The sequence below is a fragment of the Petaurus breviceps genome, unplaced genomic scaffold (assembly GCF_028583685.1).
Source record: "Petaurus breviceps papuanus isolate PSGF00001 unplaced genomic scaffold, PetGlider_PUasm1.0 90825, whole genome shotgun sequence".
Classification (NCBI taxonomy): Eukaryota; Metazoa; Chordata; class Mammalia; order Diprotodontia; family Petauridae; genus Petaurus; species Petaurus breviceps.
In genome coordinates, this window is record NW_027187353.1 from 9568917 (window position 1) to 9586006 (window position 17090).

Below are 17090 nucleotides of genomic sequence, written 5' to 3' on the forward strand. Positions count from 1 at the left end.
CACACACACACACACACACACACACGGTTTCTTTGGGATGAGGGACTTAAACTTAGAGTAAAATGACAGTAATGTATATGAGCAGAGACTAAGGGTGGCTATGTGGCAAAGTAGATAGAGTTCCAGACTGGGAGTCAGGAAGACCTGAATTCATATCTGGCCTCAGACATTTACTAGTTATGTAACCGTAGACATTTGTTAGTTGGGCAGTAAGTCGCTTAACCCTGTTTGCCTTAGAAGGAAATGGCAAAACACTCCATTGTCTTTGTCAAAGAAACCCCAGAAGGAGTCACAATAAGTCAGACATGACTGTAAAGCTAAACAACAGTGTGAGTAGAGAACACAAATAATATAATGGATTCTGTCCTTATCATTCTTCTCAAACTGTCCCCCCCCAAATTACTATCATAAAGTTACTAGCGATCACATAATTGCCAAATCTAATGACCTTTCTCAGCATTCATCTTTCTTAACCTCTCTCCAGTCTTTTACAAAGTTGTTTGCCCTCTTCACCTTGATCCTTTTTTTCCCTAGATTTTCATGAACACTCTCTGGGTTCTCCTACTTTCTGAGAGTAAAACTCCTTTGCTGCATCTTCAGTCACATTATGGGGACTGTTTGGATATTCTACAGGGCTGTGTTATGGGCTCTCCTCCTCTCCTACCTCCTCTCCCCCCTTCCCTCCTCCTTCCCCTCCCCTTTCCTGCTCTCTCCTCTTTTCCTTCTCCTCTCCTCCCCTTTCCTCTTCTTTCTCTGTTATTCCTCTTGGTGATTTCATTAGCTCTCATGCCTTCCATTGACATGCCTAAGGTGAGGATCAGATCTCTTTGTCCTAGCCCTAAAATCTCTACTGAATCTCCATTCTCACACTAATACATCTTGCCTTACCATCCTCCCCATTCTCTATTATGGTCAATGGCACCATTCTCCTCCAAATTATCCAGGCTTGTATCCTCAATATCTCACACTCCCTTACCCATCACTATATACAATCTTTTGCCAAGGACTGTCAATTTTATCTTAGTAACATTTCTCAAATATTCCTACTTCTTTAGTCTACAATGCCACCACTTTTGTGAATTCCCCACCTCACTTCAAAGACATGAACATTAGGCTCTTTTGCTAGACTAGGAATTGTTGCAATCATCCTGAAATTCAATTTGAAATTATACAAATTACTAAACTGTTCAATTCCTGTATTAGCAATTACACTGCTCGGCATAAACTTCCAAGAGATAAAAGACAATGTATGTAAGTATGCATGCAAGGATGTATATATACACACATGTGTACACATATATCTATGTTTGTATAATATATACATGTATATAAAATTTATATACTCTAATTGTGACACTATTATGTCATGAGATCAGAGAATTAAAAATATGAATTCCATGGATTGAGAAATGACAGAATAAAGTAATTAATTTTGGTATATAAAAGTAATAGAATATTATTGAGTGGTAAAAATAAAAATAAAATGATGGAAGGGGGGAATTCCATGAACACTGGGAAGGTTTGTATGATCTGATAAAGGGTAAAATGAGCAGAACTAATATAACAATAGAGATAATTACTTACTGCAAATTAAAAAAAAAACACTTAAAATAAGCTGAATGATGCACAACTAAAAAGTCACCAATCATCCCAAGTATTGCTTATGAAACACTTTCCAGCTCATTTCTTAGCGATAAAGGGCAGAATGCTATGTACTGTGTCAGCAGGATTACTTAATATGGGTGACTCTTTTTCTTTTTTCCATGTAAAAACTTAACTAGGGAGGGAAAAGTGTTTCTAGAAATAACTCTGATGAAAAAACAAAGATTTTCAATAAAACCTGTTTTTAAAAGAGCAGAAATGACCATTTCCATAAGCTATTTCCTACATGTACATTACCTTCTGCATTTTGTAGAGGAAGCACTCGATGTAATTCTTAAGATTATTTGGATCCAGAGTCTCTTGATGTTTCTTTATATTATCCAAAACAAACTCTTTAAGTTTCTTTATATTTGAAAAATATATCTTGTGAGTTCCAGGTAAATGGCGGACAAGCCAAGAGAAATTATTGTAGAGCTATAAAAAAGGTGGGGGGTGGGGAGAATAGGATCATATATGAGTTTAATATTGTTCAGAAAATCTGCATAGTCACAGTTTTACAATTTTTAAAAATTGTAATTGTTTCTTTGGAAGGGAAAAGGGCTTGTCCCCTTTAACAACATGGTAGTTTAGGAAAGTACCTGCTTAGAAGGCTAATGAGTCTTGGAGCTAGAAATACTTAGAAAGGAGCATTTTCATTGGAGATAAGGAAAAAGGAAACTGTGAATTAGGCAAGTGACAACAAACATATGCATTAATGGCACTAAAATGTGAAAGATACTATTCAGTCCTCAATTTAGTAACTGTTCACATATTAAGAAAAAAGTTATTTTTTTAAAAAAATCTGTATAATGATGTTAGAGAGAGCATATTGAAATAGTGTCTATATAGCTCACCTTAAAGCCAGGAAAAATAGGTTCAATTGCCACCTTTGACACATACTAACTGTGTGAACCTCGCTGAGTCATTAAATCTCCCAGTATCCCTGAAGTATCAAAGGCTTGTTACCTCCATGTTCCCTGGCTGCCAATACGCCCTACATATATGCCCCCCAGAAGTGTCCTCTGGCCACTTATATTCCCTCTATTTGTGGTACTTATGCATGGTTGCTATTCAAGCACTCTTTCCACTGATGATAGGGATTTATCTAGATGAAAGTACCTCAGGATTATGCAAAAACCATGCTACCTCATTAAATGTTTTGTTTTCAATTAAATGTGTTCTCAGGAAGACTAGTAAAATTAAATGTCATTGGTGACTTGTAAGTTAGTGATGTGTGGGTCAGGGAGTCCAGGAACCCCAATAACCACAGTCCCGTTAAAGCAGTCTGGGATGAATTCATGGACTCAAGCATTCTTTTTTTTTTTGGAGGGCAGTTGGGGTTGAGTGACTTGCCCAAGGTCACATGGCTAGTAAGTGTCAAGTATCTGAGGCCAGATTCAAAGTCAGGTCCTCCTACTCCAGGGCTGGTGCTCTATTTGCTGTGCCACCTAGCTGTCCCATCAAACATTCTTTAAGTCAAGGTGGCAGATATTTATTATTACGCTATACAGTGAGCAAGAGTTCTTAGGGAACCTGCAACCTTAAAGGGGGTATGTTATAGTTTACATAAGATAGAATATAGTATAACAAGTACCAAATACACTAGGCAGGTGAGTCAGGGAGAGATTAGGGAGTGGTTAAGGAGTGGTCAGTTCTTAAAGGAACATACACTTTTAATATCTGCCCAGAACTCACTGGGAAATAGCTTGGGGGTGGCTACATGGAGGTTTGGTTTTAGACTTGAAATGTCAGTAAGTCATCTAGGTATCAGGGCTGACTGAGAAATGCCCAGGCTGTCTCCATCTATGTCTTGTTAGATAAGATGGATGTTGGGAGTAAACTTATATTCCAAGCTAATGAGGGATTCAGGATGTATATAAAGAGCTAGGGAAGATACATATGACTGAGTCTAGGATACATATGATGGCTACAACAGCTGCTTCAACCAATACACAGCTGGGCCAAACTACTAAATTCTATAGGTGCCTCTGGCCACCATAACAGGAGGAGAGGGAAGTATTTTGCTAGGGCATACTGCCCTTGAGCTAAAGGGAAACTGCCTGAGACTGCTTTGAGGCTAGGGAGAAAGGTGATTTTACAAACTGGGCTTCAAGCACAGGTACCCAAGCACCCCATCATTAGGACTTTAAGTAAATACAAAAATAGAGAATATAGGATCTTAAACTATCATAATTTGGGGCTGGGAGAGATCCTACCATGTTATAGATGGGTGTTGGATGTGTCATATAACCCTTAAAATCCAAAATGTACATAAGCTGTTATTCCCACCACTACTAGTGAGATTTTCAGCTTTGCTAAAAGTTACCTTCAGGGGCTGCTAGGTGGCGCAGTGAATAGAGCACTGGCCCTGGAGTTGGGAGGATCTGAGTTCAAATTTGACCTCAGACACTTAACACAAAAACTAGCTGTGTGAGTGACCTTGGGCAAGTCACTTAATCCCAATTGTCCTCCAAAAAGCAAAAAGAAGTTGCCTACAAGGGGGGTAGCTAGGTGATGCAGTGAATAGAGCACTGACCCTGGAGGCAGGAAGTCCTGAGTTCAAATCTGGACTCAGACACTTGACACTTAGCTAGCTGTGTGACCGTGAGCAAGTCACTTAACCCCAATTTCCCTGCCTCTCCCTCAAAAAAGTTGCCTTCACCTCGCATGCTAATAATTTTATGTCCAGCGTGATGATTTTTGGAGCCCATTAATACAAAATAACTTGTCAGAGGGAAAATGACTTCACATAGTGACCTTATGCTTATATGGAAGTTTTCTGGTAGGAGGCATCGCTGATGAAGGATCTTTCCTATTTTGTTGAAAAAAGTATGATGACCAAGTATACAACCAAATGATGGCTCAGCCTTACCTGAGCCATTGGAGTATTCAGAAGATTAAAATTTTCACTTGATATCCTCATTATTGAAAGAAATTTTCCATTGTCATCGTTGAAACGCTGATGGAAGAGGATGGAGCTGATAACATTGCAAGGGGCACATGCAAGGATGAAGATTGGGTCACAGGGTTGACCTGATTATAAAGAAATTCACAAAAAGGAAAGAGCAAATTTAATCATAATGTTCTGAATCAAACAGAATTAGGATGGCAAGGAAAATTTCCACATCTGATCTAAGGAGGACCTGAGCACCATGCTTCAAAAAATTATAAAGGAAACTGCCCTAATACCCTAGAAACAGAAGGTAAATAGATTTTAAAAGAATCTACCAATAACCTCCAGAAATAGATCCAAAAATGAAAACTCCCAAGAATTTTATAACCAAATTTCAGAACTCTCAGGTCAAGGAACAATTATTGCAAGCAGTCACAAAGAAATAATTCAAATATTGGGGAGCCACAATCAGTATTTAATGTTGCAGCTGCAACATTAAAGGATCAGACATCATGGAATACAATATTTCAAAAGGCAAAGAAGCTAGGACTACAACCAAAAAATCAGTTATGTGCCAAAATTGAACATAATCCTTCAAGAAGAAAAATAGTCATTTAATGAAATAAAAGGTTTTTAAGCTTTCCATAAAAAAGACCAGAACTAAACAAAAAATTTGATTTTCACTATCAAGATTCAAGAAAAGCTCAAACAGGTAAAAAGAAAAAAAGGGATTAAATAAGGTCAAACTATTTCTATCCCTACATGGGAAGATGATACTTGTAATTCTTAACAACATGGACAATGCAGTTAGAAGAAATATGCATAGACAGAGGGTGGGGGTATAAGGTGAATTTGAGTGAATGACATAAAAAAATTATTAAGGGGTGAGAAAGAGGATTACACTGTGAGCAGAAGAAATGGAGAGGTAGAACTGGGGAAATTATCTCTCTTGAAGAGGCATGAAAAACCTATTATGGTGGAGGGGAAGATGGGAGAGTCAGCAGTGGGCATTGCTTAAACTTTACCGTCCTCAAAACTAGCTCAAAAAGAAAATAACATACACAATCAGTTGGGTATAGAATTCTATATTACCCTACAGGAAAGTAGGAGATAGGGACTTAAATAAAGGGAAGGAATTGACAGAAGGCAGGGCAGATTGGGGGAGGTGGTGGTCAGAAGAAAAACCCTGGTGTGGAAGGAAAGGGTGAAAGGAGAAAGAGAAAATTTACTTATAAGTACAAATAAAGCAATGTATCTGTTCAACAGCTTTCTGATTATTCATGACATAAGGTTTATAAATCATGGAGAAATATGCTCTTTGATGGTGTTCAGGATTTTCGTAGCAGTCCTGTGCTGGATTCAAATGGAAATGATTCTCTATAAATTGTGAAATCTCCTAAATGCTATTATTATTATTTGCTTTTTGGACGGCAATTGGGGTTAAGTGACTTGCCCAAAGTCATACATTTAGTATCAAGTGTCTGAGGCCGGATTTGAACTCAGGTCCTCCTGACTCCGGGGCCAGTGCTCTATTCACTTTGCCACCTAGCTGCCCCTATTATTTGTTAATTATATTTCACTGATTGAATAAAATCCATAACACTAGAAAAACAACTTTGTGTGATAACATGATTATTCTGGATATCAGCCTAATAATTCATAGAGGAAAAATTGAATGAATGATAAAATATCTATTGTCCAAAGATGTGGTTGGAAGTATGATACATTGAGTTATCACATAATTATAAATAGCTTGGAGAAGTCCTCCACATGGGCAGTAAGATGCAGAATTTAATAGTCTATAAGTCAGTCAGTGAGCATTTATTAAGCATCACTGTGTACTAGTCACTATGGTAAGTGCTAGAAATTCAAAAAAGGCAAGAGACAATCCCTGCTTTAAAAAAAACTAAGTACAATGGAGGGGGAAGGAACATGAAAACTACTATGGGAAAACAAGATATACACACACACACACACATACACACATACATATATGCATGTGTATTGGTTATATATATATATATATATATATATATATATATAGAGAGAGAGAGAGAGAGAGAGAGAGAAATACACACACACACATGCAAGCATACATATAGGTATGATAGATTTGTATGATAAATAGATGGCCTTAGCATTAAATGGGGGAGGAGGGAACAAGAAAGGCTTCTCATATAAGATGGGATTTCAGATGGGTCTTGAATGAAGCCTACTAGGCAGAGATGAGGAAGGAGAGTATTCTAGGTGTGGAAAATAGTGAAGATGCCTGAGATATGGAAATGGAGATCCTTGTGTAAGAAATATAGGGACTCGGTACACCAATAACTGCAAAAACGTAAATAGCCCTAAAGCAGCAATACTTAACCTTCTCTCTGTCATGGACCAATTTGGAAGTCTGGTGAAGTAGACCTATGGTCTCTTTTACAGAGGAAAATGCTTTAAACTTAATAAAAATTAAATATATAGAATCACAAAGCAAGCTGATTATATTGAAATACAGTTATCAGAATATTTTTTTTCTGATCCAAGTTGAATATGCTAAAAATCAAAGGTATCAATGGAACACAGGTCAAAAGATGGACCTAGAGGAAGGCCTCCAGGATGGGTAAACCAATTATGACTGACTAATGGGAGAACATGGACAAGCTTTGCATGGAATGAGAAGACATTTCTGGGTTGCAGTCAACACTGTTGAGGGACATACCTATATTGGGGAGAACATAGTTCCATTGCTATATTGAAGAAGCTTTAAGATCATTGTGCTTATGATTTATTTTATTTTTTAAGGGAATAGAGGAAGACTTGGGATTTCATTGCTATAGGAACTCCTAGTAAGGAGACTCCCTTTACCAATGCAGGCTGGTACATTTTCTGCAATTTAAAGTCTTAAAGAGTTCCCTGGGTTACTGAGAGATTAATTTACTTGCCCAGGTCCATATAACTAGTGTCAGAAGTGGAATTTGAATCTAGGTCTTTCAGACTCCTGAAACAGAATTCTGTGCCTTAAATCAGAATTGACGAGATGATATTAATAGAAGCAAAATATTCTGAATAAGGAAGGTGATTGTCCTGTCGTACTCTATTCTGGTAAATCTACATTTGGATTACTGTGTGTTTAATTCTGAGTGTCACAATTAAGGATGGATATCCATAAGCTGGCATATGTTGAGAGATTAGTCAAGTTGATAAGGGGAACTTAAATACCAAACTGTGTAAAGATCAGTTGAAGGAAATAAAGATTTTTTTAGCCTGAATGTACAGATTTAAGAGGATTATGGTAACCAGTTATTTGAAAGGTGATTATGTATGCAAAAGGGATTAGACTTATTTTTCTGGTCCCTAGAAAATAGCCTAAGGAACACTGGTTTGGAGGCTGAATAAAGGCAGTTTTCAGCTGTATAAAGAGAAAAAAATTCTTAAAAATTAGATCTGTGTAAAACTACAATGGGCCATCAAATTTGAGAAATTTGAGAGCATCTTGTTTAGCATTTGATTTGGAAAGGAGGAACCTGAGCCATACAGAGTTTCAGTTACTTGTCCAAGGTCACAAAGATTCTAAGTATCAGATCTAGTATATGAATCCAAATTTTCTGACTCCAAATCTAGTGCTGATACATGTTTAATAGGAGATTTTAAACTTTTTTTGTGTGTCATGGACCCTATGGACAATCTGATAAAACCTACCAACTACCACTCTGAATAATGAATTTTAAAAATTCATAAATAGTAGAAAGACCAAATCACAATTAGAGGACAATTTAAAAAATATTTTTCCCTTCCAATTCATGGATTTCTGAAAATCTATCAATGACCCCATGAAAGGCCATGGACCTCATGGTCTTAAGTACCCTTGGTCTATGATATTGGTCTTCCCAAAACAGATCAAATGACTATATGATAAAAACAAATTGATTGGTTTAGATAGCCTCTGAGATTATGCACCCCCAACTCTGTGATTCAGTGATTTATTGATTTCAATGCTATAAGTACTGAATATCTTTGACTGCCTGGTCAAGGCTCCAGATGAACTGACTTAAAATGAGTGGTAGGGGACAACATAGCTGAATTTTCCATAGTTCATCTGTTACCCTTTTTTCCTCCTGCTCTCTCAACTAAAACAGCTACCAAGGAATAACATAGATTCATAGCAGAAACTAGAGTAGGATAATTATGCAAGCTTCTACTATCTTATCTAAATGCATAAGCATTTAAAATAAGTATAAAGGTAATATTGATATCCATATTTAACATTTTTTTTCGGTTCAGTTAATATATTTTAATGTTAACCCCTGTTTTCCCCAAGTCTCCCATGTTATTTTTGTCTATGAAAACAAATTTTTTAAAAAGAAGTTTATTTTCAGAATATACTATCATTCCTGGAGATAACCTGTAAACATTTGCAAAAACTTTAGTATAACCATGAATACACACACACACACATACACAACATAAATACATGCATACATACATACATAGTCAACATCCGGTTTCGTATACGACTTTAAGGACTGTCTGACTTTGTCTTTAAGGCACTATCACCCTGACTGTGATGCTAAACATCCTAGCGCTAAAGCCATCATGCCACCATTATCTCTCATTATGTCATGAAATCTTTTATGGGATCTTTATTTTTAATGCCCAATCATCTTAGAATCAGCTATGAGATGTCATTACTACAGGGCTTTGTAATGGCCTTTCCACTTGATGGAGTCCAACCACAAGATTCAGTCACCTTCCTTGCAGAGAGACATGGAGAGGTCCTTCTTGTCTAGCTGTAGCATATTTCCAATGATGGGGAGAGGAGGTGGCCCAGGAAGCAGCCTCCTTCCTTTGTAGTCTTTTCTCCACAGTGATAAAATGATCAAGAAAGAGATGCAAACCACAAGGGTGAGAGTGGTGAATCCCCAGGGCTCCATTGTAGCAATCTGGCCACAACTAGAAAAGGTGTCAGGTCAAAAACTCAAGCTTAAAGTGCCTGATTTATTTTTCAAAGTGGAGTAAAGTCAAATGACCAATAAACAGTATTTAGTCCTCCAAGGAAATTACAGCAACCATTACTGGCAACCATTCTGGTATGTGCTCCCTGTAATCCCTCGAATGTTAATTGAAGGGGGCAGGGATGAGGGGGATGGGGAATACAAAGGATTCTTGACAACTTCATTTTTCACACTAGATCTTTTTCACACTAGATCTTTGTACTTGATCTACATTTTCTCTTTTGTTCAGGTTGTCTATTCTAGATAGCAGTCGTCCTGAGTTACATTCTCATTATTTTGAAGTGGACGGACTGAGAGAAATGACCCAAGCCAAGACGATAGTTCTGAGCATCAGTTTATTGAGCTAGCCAGCGACAGTCTCCTGAGGAAACCTTAGCTGCCCTGACCAACCACAAAACAGGTGTGGGGAGTAAAGTTAATTTGACAATGGCAGATATACATGTATGTTGCAGCCAGGCCTTAATCTGGACAGTTGTATAGCCCTACCCTGATTTATCAAGGGACCCAGATGTCCTGCCCTGGGTCATTCTGACATCTTATCAGGAAGTACGGCAAGGTACAGAGGGGCCTCTGGCTAGGCACATACGAGTTCAGTAACTTTCCAAACTTGTTACATACAAGGGCTTGGTATATGAGGCTATGGTCATTTCAGTCCTCCCCTTTTATTTGGTCAGACCTTTGAGTCATTAGACTCAGGGTTCGATTCTGAGGCAAGAGGAGAGTAGGAGACACTAAGAGCAAAGAGCTTGGTCGCCTCCAAACGTTGCTGAATGAAAGAGATGAAACGAGAGAGAAGACAGGGTCCGAGAGTCAAAAGAAGTAAAAGCAAGATCAGGGGTCCAGCCAAAGAGGAGACCAGGGTGGTGAGCCAGGGGGACCAATTATATAAAGATTGATACCATGAGGAGGAGACCTGTTGGGCTTGCTCACAGTCATCTAGTCTTTTATGTAACTCAGCAAGTGACTGTCATATTACTCTAGAGCGGTTGACATAAAAACAACAGGATTCACCTAAAGGCCACCTTGTTTCATAAACAAGGGTTTGTCTAAACCTCGGCGATTCTGTAAAACGACCTCGGCCAAAGAGTCCAAGGAGGTCTCTAAGTGTGAAACCATACTTTCCAAGGACTTGACATCCTTATCCATTTGTTGGCTCAGGAGGGCAAAGCTGACATCAACCTTTATTAGGACTGAAGCGCCAACAGCAGTGGAGCCTTCAATGCCGAGTCCACCAAGTAGGGGGACTAGAATGGGGCAGCTCAGCGGGGACAAGAAAGGCCAAAATGCTCATGCGCCCCTTCCTCAGAATACAGATATACTTGGGGAAGCACATGAAGCAAAATGCAGAGTTCAGAAAGGGAGAAAAACTCCTCCTCCCTAATACAAGTGGTGAGGCCCCGAGTGCAAGCAAACCATATATCAGATGGAGCTCCCAACCAGTAAGGGGAGCAAGCGAGGGGGGGAATGGAGTGTGATTTTACAAACTGGTTTTACAAATTGATATTACAAAGTTTTACAGACTGATGTTACAAATATAGATCCCAAGCACCCCATCATTCCCCCCTTAAAGAGATGATACCGAAATTCATTTGGGGACAAGGGAGATTATCTCAGCTTCCCGATCTGCTTCTCACTGGGAAGGAGCGTAGAGCTGTCCCTGCCTCTCGGGGTACCATCGTTCAAGGGGTGGGGTCTGTAGCCAGTGTCCAGAGCCTGGCAGATGTCAGGTCCAGGTGGTGATGGATCATGGTCTTTAAGAGTGGTTGTTACTCAGCCTGAGATGTCACCTACAAGTGAAGGGTGCTGAGCCTAAAAGACACAAATCTAGCAAAAAGATTAAACAAACAAGGGCCAAAAAGAAGTAAGAGAAAATGGACCAGAAGTGGGGTGAGTATGGGCTAGTATAATCTATTACTCAGACTATTTCACTGTCCTTTATATTTTCCCATGGACAAGATACCTCATAAGTTTTTATTCTTTTATTAACATAATTTTACTGTCTTTAACAAAAGAGGTTCCTCACTTGAACCTCACAGCTAGATAGTAGACATACATCCTTGTTTACAAATCTCTGTATATCTAGGCCAGTATATTCCACCCAAGGGTATGTTCTCCAGATAATTTCTACAAATCTTTGGCAATCCTTTTGTTTCACTTTTATCCCCTTGTTCTTTACTAGGTTATAAATCTACCTCGCATAAACTTCCGTGTCAGTGGGTTTAACAACTGGGAGGTGCAAAGCCTGACCCATGTTGTCTTTATTCCCTCCGGCTTCCTACTTAAGACTTCTAAGCTTAAGTAAGGCTGCTGGGCTCTCCTTCCCAGCTCCGGCCTTGTCTTACCTCATTCCCAGTCTTTGGACATCTCCGGCTTCTTGTCTCTAAGAAGAGCTTACCCCCACAGAACACCCAAGGACACGGAGGTTGCCAAGCAAGGCTGCTCTTTATTCAGTTACATCTTAACAGTGTGGCCATCAGAACAAAGCAGAATGGAACCATGGGACAGAGAGAGCGGGACAGAGAGAGAGAGAGAGAGAGAGAGAGAGAGAGAGAGAGAGATCCTCCCCTTGCCTTTTCCCTAATATCCTTATCATTCTTCTTTCTATCACATGCCATGTGGAAGCCAATCATGCACTCTCCCGAGTGCAGGGCAAAGGAGTATGTGTTAAGAGGAGTCCATGTTGATAAGGCACGTTCAATGCCACGTCGGCCTTTCCCAACCTGGCAAAGTTGGCTCCCACAGCCCTGCACTCAGTGCCATGTCAGCCCTTTCGGCTCGGCAGAGTCGGCCTCCACATCTCCAAGCTCCTGCTCCTCAGAGGTCACATGCACCCCTTCCGACATCTTGTGACTGCCGCAGTGTCTCTCACACTCACAGCTGCATCAAGATACCATAATAAAACAATGACATTATGACATTAATTGCATTTCCAATTCATCATATACCAAAATTATTGATAGAAAATTAGGCTTACCAAGTGCAGAGGCTTTTCTCCTCTCCCCACAATTGCAGAGCCTGGTTGTGGACCCAGGGGTTTGAAAGGAGAGGGGGGGAGTCATCTGCATTCTTAGAGATGGGGGCTTCAGGGTACCCAGGGCTGTTGCCAGTAGGGCCCCTTGATATAGCTGCTATGCCTCCCCCCTCTTTTTCTTTTCTTTTTTTTTCAAGTGGGGAGGGGTAACCCACATTCCCTACTACTCTTCAGCACTCTTGTTCTTTATCTGATCTGGTGAGAGAGGCTTTAACAAAATCTGCTCAAATGTTTTTAGCTGTTCTAACTTTTACTCCCATAAATTTCACTTATGTGTCCACTCTTTAGAACTTCTTTGAAAGTGAGAGCTTGGAATCTACCAGTCGAGGGAGTGGGACCCTGGGGTTCCCTTCTGTGCCAGAGAGCTCAAGGCTTCACCTCTGAGATGTCTCTTTTACAGATCTATGTATTTTCCTAATTTGCCCCAGTGCCAAATACTACATATCTTTAGCATTGAATCAGCAGTGACACTCTTCAAAAATGACTAGAGTGTATTCAGTCGCCTTTCAGTTGCATTCTGATACACAAAGCTTTCCTCTTTTAGATGAGACAGGAAATAGTTAAATGTTGGTCTGCCTGCCTCTTTGACCTGAGGGGAGATGTCCTCCCTTTCTTATTGCCTTCTCCTCACTCCACTTGGCCAGAGTGGAATGAAGAGGAAGAGATTTTTCAAACTTTTAAAAATATCAAAGCTTCTGTTCACACCTTCCAATAGCAAGTAACTTAGGCCTCTCTTAACTTCTCACCCATGCTCCTTCCTTTGCTACAGGCTTCAACTTTCTTGCTGTTCCAAAGGTCTACTCATCCTTCTGTTGGACTTGGATTAAAACCCCTTTAGAACCACACATACTTCGTTTCTTTTTTTCTAATTCTGACCTGACACCTCTCCTACACTCCTTGACTTGCATTTACCATCATATAACCTAAACGAGACAATATTTGCCTCTCTTTCTCTCTCACTTTAGCCTGCAGTCAGCAGCAGGGGAAGGGAGGAGGAGGGAAAGAGATACAGCATTCCAAAGAAATGTCCAGCAGTCCAGCTTCAGTTTGACCCTTACTCATTCACACTCAATCACACTCATTTCCATCCACACTTATATAAAAAGGTCCCACACAGACAAGACAAAGGTCGCTGCCTGGACTAGTGAGGGGCCGGTCTGCACACGACCCAAGATCCCTGGGGCTGAGGAGCATCTCTCAGCATCTGTCCCCTAGGAATTTTGGGAAGCGGCCCTCCTGGTCCCCACTCCAGTCCTGACAGAGCAAAAAGAAAAGACACAGAAAAATTACACAACAATGAAACTAGAAATTAACCCCATTAGCAGCATCCCGCTGAAGGCTGTGAGGGTGAGTGGACAGCTACACTCCCTCACCCAATAGAGTACTCACCAACCACACTCGGATCCTATCCCCCTCCCCAGCAGGACTCACAAGCCTCTGCCAGGAGACCTCACAGCACTCGCTGGGAGTTTCCTCAGGCCCTCAAGTCCTTCAATAGCCAGCCCAAAACCATTGCTACCCTTGAGACCTGGCCTCCATGGCAACAGCCGCCTTCCGTAGGACTTCTTTCATCCTCCGAGAGTCTAACAGGGTGATCGGCCTGTGACAACTCGGAGGGGAGAAAAAAGGAAAAGAAAAGAAAAATAAAACAGGGTGCTCAGGCAGAGCAAAATAAAACAGGTTTAATCCACAACACCCCACTGCCTTAGGTAGCAAGAATCAGAGGGGCCGAAACAAAAGTGATTTCGGGGGCACCTCCCGTGTGACTCCCCATACCCAGACCACACCTTTCGATGGGCGGTTTGGGCATGGGGAAAGCAGCCAAAGGCTGATCTCGGTGGGACCTCCAAGTGAAATGGACAGACTGAGAGAAATGACCCAAGCCAAGCCAATAGTTCTGAGCATCAGTTTGTGGAGCTGGCCAGTGACGGTCTCCTGAGGAAACCTTAGGAGAGCTGCCCTGACCATCAGGAGGGGAGGAATATTTAAAGCCCCAAACCACAAAGCAGATGTGGGGAGTAAAGTTAATTTGACAATGGCAGATAAACATGTTTGTTGCAGCCAGACCTTCATCTGGACAGTTGTATAGCCCTACCCTGATTCATCAAGGACCCAGATGTCCTGGCCCGAGTCATTCTGACATCTTATCAGGCAGTACGGCAAGGTCAGTCTCTCTATTGTATCACAACAGAGGGGCGCCTGGCTAGGCATGTATGATTAACTTTCCAAACTTGTTACGTACAGGGCTTGGTATATGAGGCTATGGTCATTTCAGTTTCATCTGTAAGAAGAGTACATGTTGCCAAATTCAGAGTACCAAAAGAAGTGTAGAAGAGAAATTTTCCCCAGTAAGGTATGAGGAAGATCTAGTAACCCTGAAAGGGTTACACAACTTCTTTGTGAAGCTTCACACAGGAAGTCACCAGTTGCTTCTTTGATGATCTTTATTACTAAGCATTAATCGGACCAGACCGAATTGAGCAAGTAGGTTTGCAAGCCTCAGAATAGACCCTTGGCCAATACATATGAACTTAAATTCTTAATTCAAGCAACAAAGAGCAAGTATTATCTTCAGAGGACTCCACTTTAATATCTTTAGTATTAATTTATTTAGGAATTATTAATTAGGGATTATTGTTATTAGGATCATTTGGGGATACTTAATTTATTTAGGGATTAATTTATTGGTTATGTAATTTCAGACCTTGTACCCTATGGCAATTAGATAAACAATTTCCTAGGTTCTAGAGGTAGAGGAAATGATAGTGGTCATAGAATCATAGGATTATAGGATTGTAGATTTAGATCTGAAAGTGAATTTAGGCAACCTGAGTCTTTTGCTTACAAATATGGAATTATCCTTCCTCTAGTCAGTTATCAGAAGGAGAAATGAGGCATACAAGATATTCTCCCCAACATTAATTTTAAATACATTTTTTAAACTAAAGGAATAGATCCTAGAGTGGTGAATAACCAGGGGTGGGGATGGGAGTGGTGATAGAACATGGGAAGAAGGGAAACATCTGAAGGAACTGTGGGAATTTAATGAACCACACTGACCTCACCTTGTAACTCAATTCTGGAGCTAACTTCATTCTCTTTTTATTTAATTATGAATCTAGTCTAATTTCTGTCTGGCAAGAAAACTTTCTTTAATTAAATGGGGATTGTAAGAAAACATTATTGCATTCTTTGAACCTAATCCTGCATGGCTGGGAAGCTGGGCCATGTCCTCCCTTTGCTATGAGACCTTTAACTAAGGACCTAGATTTTGCTGACCAGAAACCCAATAAAATCTGAAGATACATACAAGATCTTCTCTCACAATAATGTATCTCAAGTAGCCATGTGTCTTATCTGAAAATTATCTGAAAACTGATTATGGTTTCCATGTTCCTTTGATGGAATACAGATATGTTTGCAGAGTGGGACACCTCTTTTTCTGATTTCTAAGAATTTTACCTGTCTCATCCCCCTCCCAACTCACAAAGCCCCAATCTTTCCTCCAATTAGACATCAAATTATCTAATCTTTAATCCTGGTTTATATTCTCCTATATATACACCCCCTGTATTCAGGGTCCAACTCCAAGCTGAGAAGGCCTGGTCTAGATTTGTTATGCAGTTGGCATCCTTTGCTTAGTATACCAGGATCAGAAGCCTGACACTTTGTTTTCTCAGCTGTTTCAGATTCCACCTGTCACAGTTTTTAACTAGCCAAGCAAGGTTAAGTCTGGACTCCAATCCCTGGGATGACAGCTGTTCATAAAAACTCTCTTTGGTACTTTAGTTAGTCTTTTATCAAGGGACTTTTTCATGGAAGACTGCCCTAAGAGGTTGAAATTCCATAAATTTCAAATTCTTTTCTGCTAAGGTAAGGTTTACCTGCACATCGCTGGGGAAGGTTTGCCATAGCTCTGAAGGTTGGGGAAGGGTTACTCCATTTATTGGGACATTGAGGTTAGGTGTTTACCCCCACCCTGAAGGCTGGAGAAAGAGTCCTCCCTTCAAGGAAATTATGAGTTCTGGTAAGAGTAAAATACTGGAGAATTCCCCTAGGTTAAAAGTTCTTTGGGCATGAGTATGATGGGGTGCTTGGGTGCCTGTGCTTGAATCCCAGTTTGTAAAAATCACATCCATTTCCAAAATCACATTTCTCTGTAGCCTCAAAACACTGTATCAGGCCTTTTTTCACTAACTCAAGGGCAGAATGCCCCTAGTAAAATACTTCTCTCTCTTCCTGATACAGTAACCAGCTACACCTATAGAATTTAGTAGCTTGACCTAGCTGTGTACTGGCTGAAGTAGGTGTGTACTGGGTCATAAAGATATTTACTACTCACCAACCAATCAATCATATGTATCCTAGACTCAGTCATATGTATACCCCCAGCTCATTATATGCATACTGATTCCCTCATTCTGTATGCCTTAGGCTTGAGATATTCTAAACTACCAACATCCATCTTGTCAAACATGACATTGATATGTGGAAGCTTGGTCAGCACTGACCACTTGTTGACTTA

General features: G+C 40.2%; 1 pseudogene; it reads right to left on the reverse strand.

The window, feature by feature from the left end:
- The window catches only part of LOC138148516 (cytochrome P450 2C42-like), a 37776-nt pseudogene extending 27096 nt beyond the window's left edge, over window positions 1-10680 (reverse strand).
- Between the last annotated feature and the right edge of the window lie 6410 nt (window positions 10681-17090).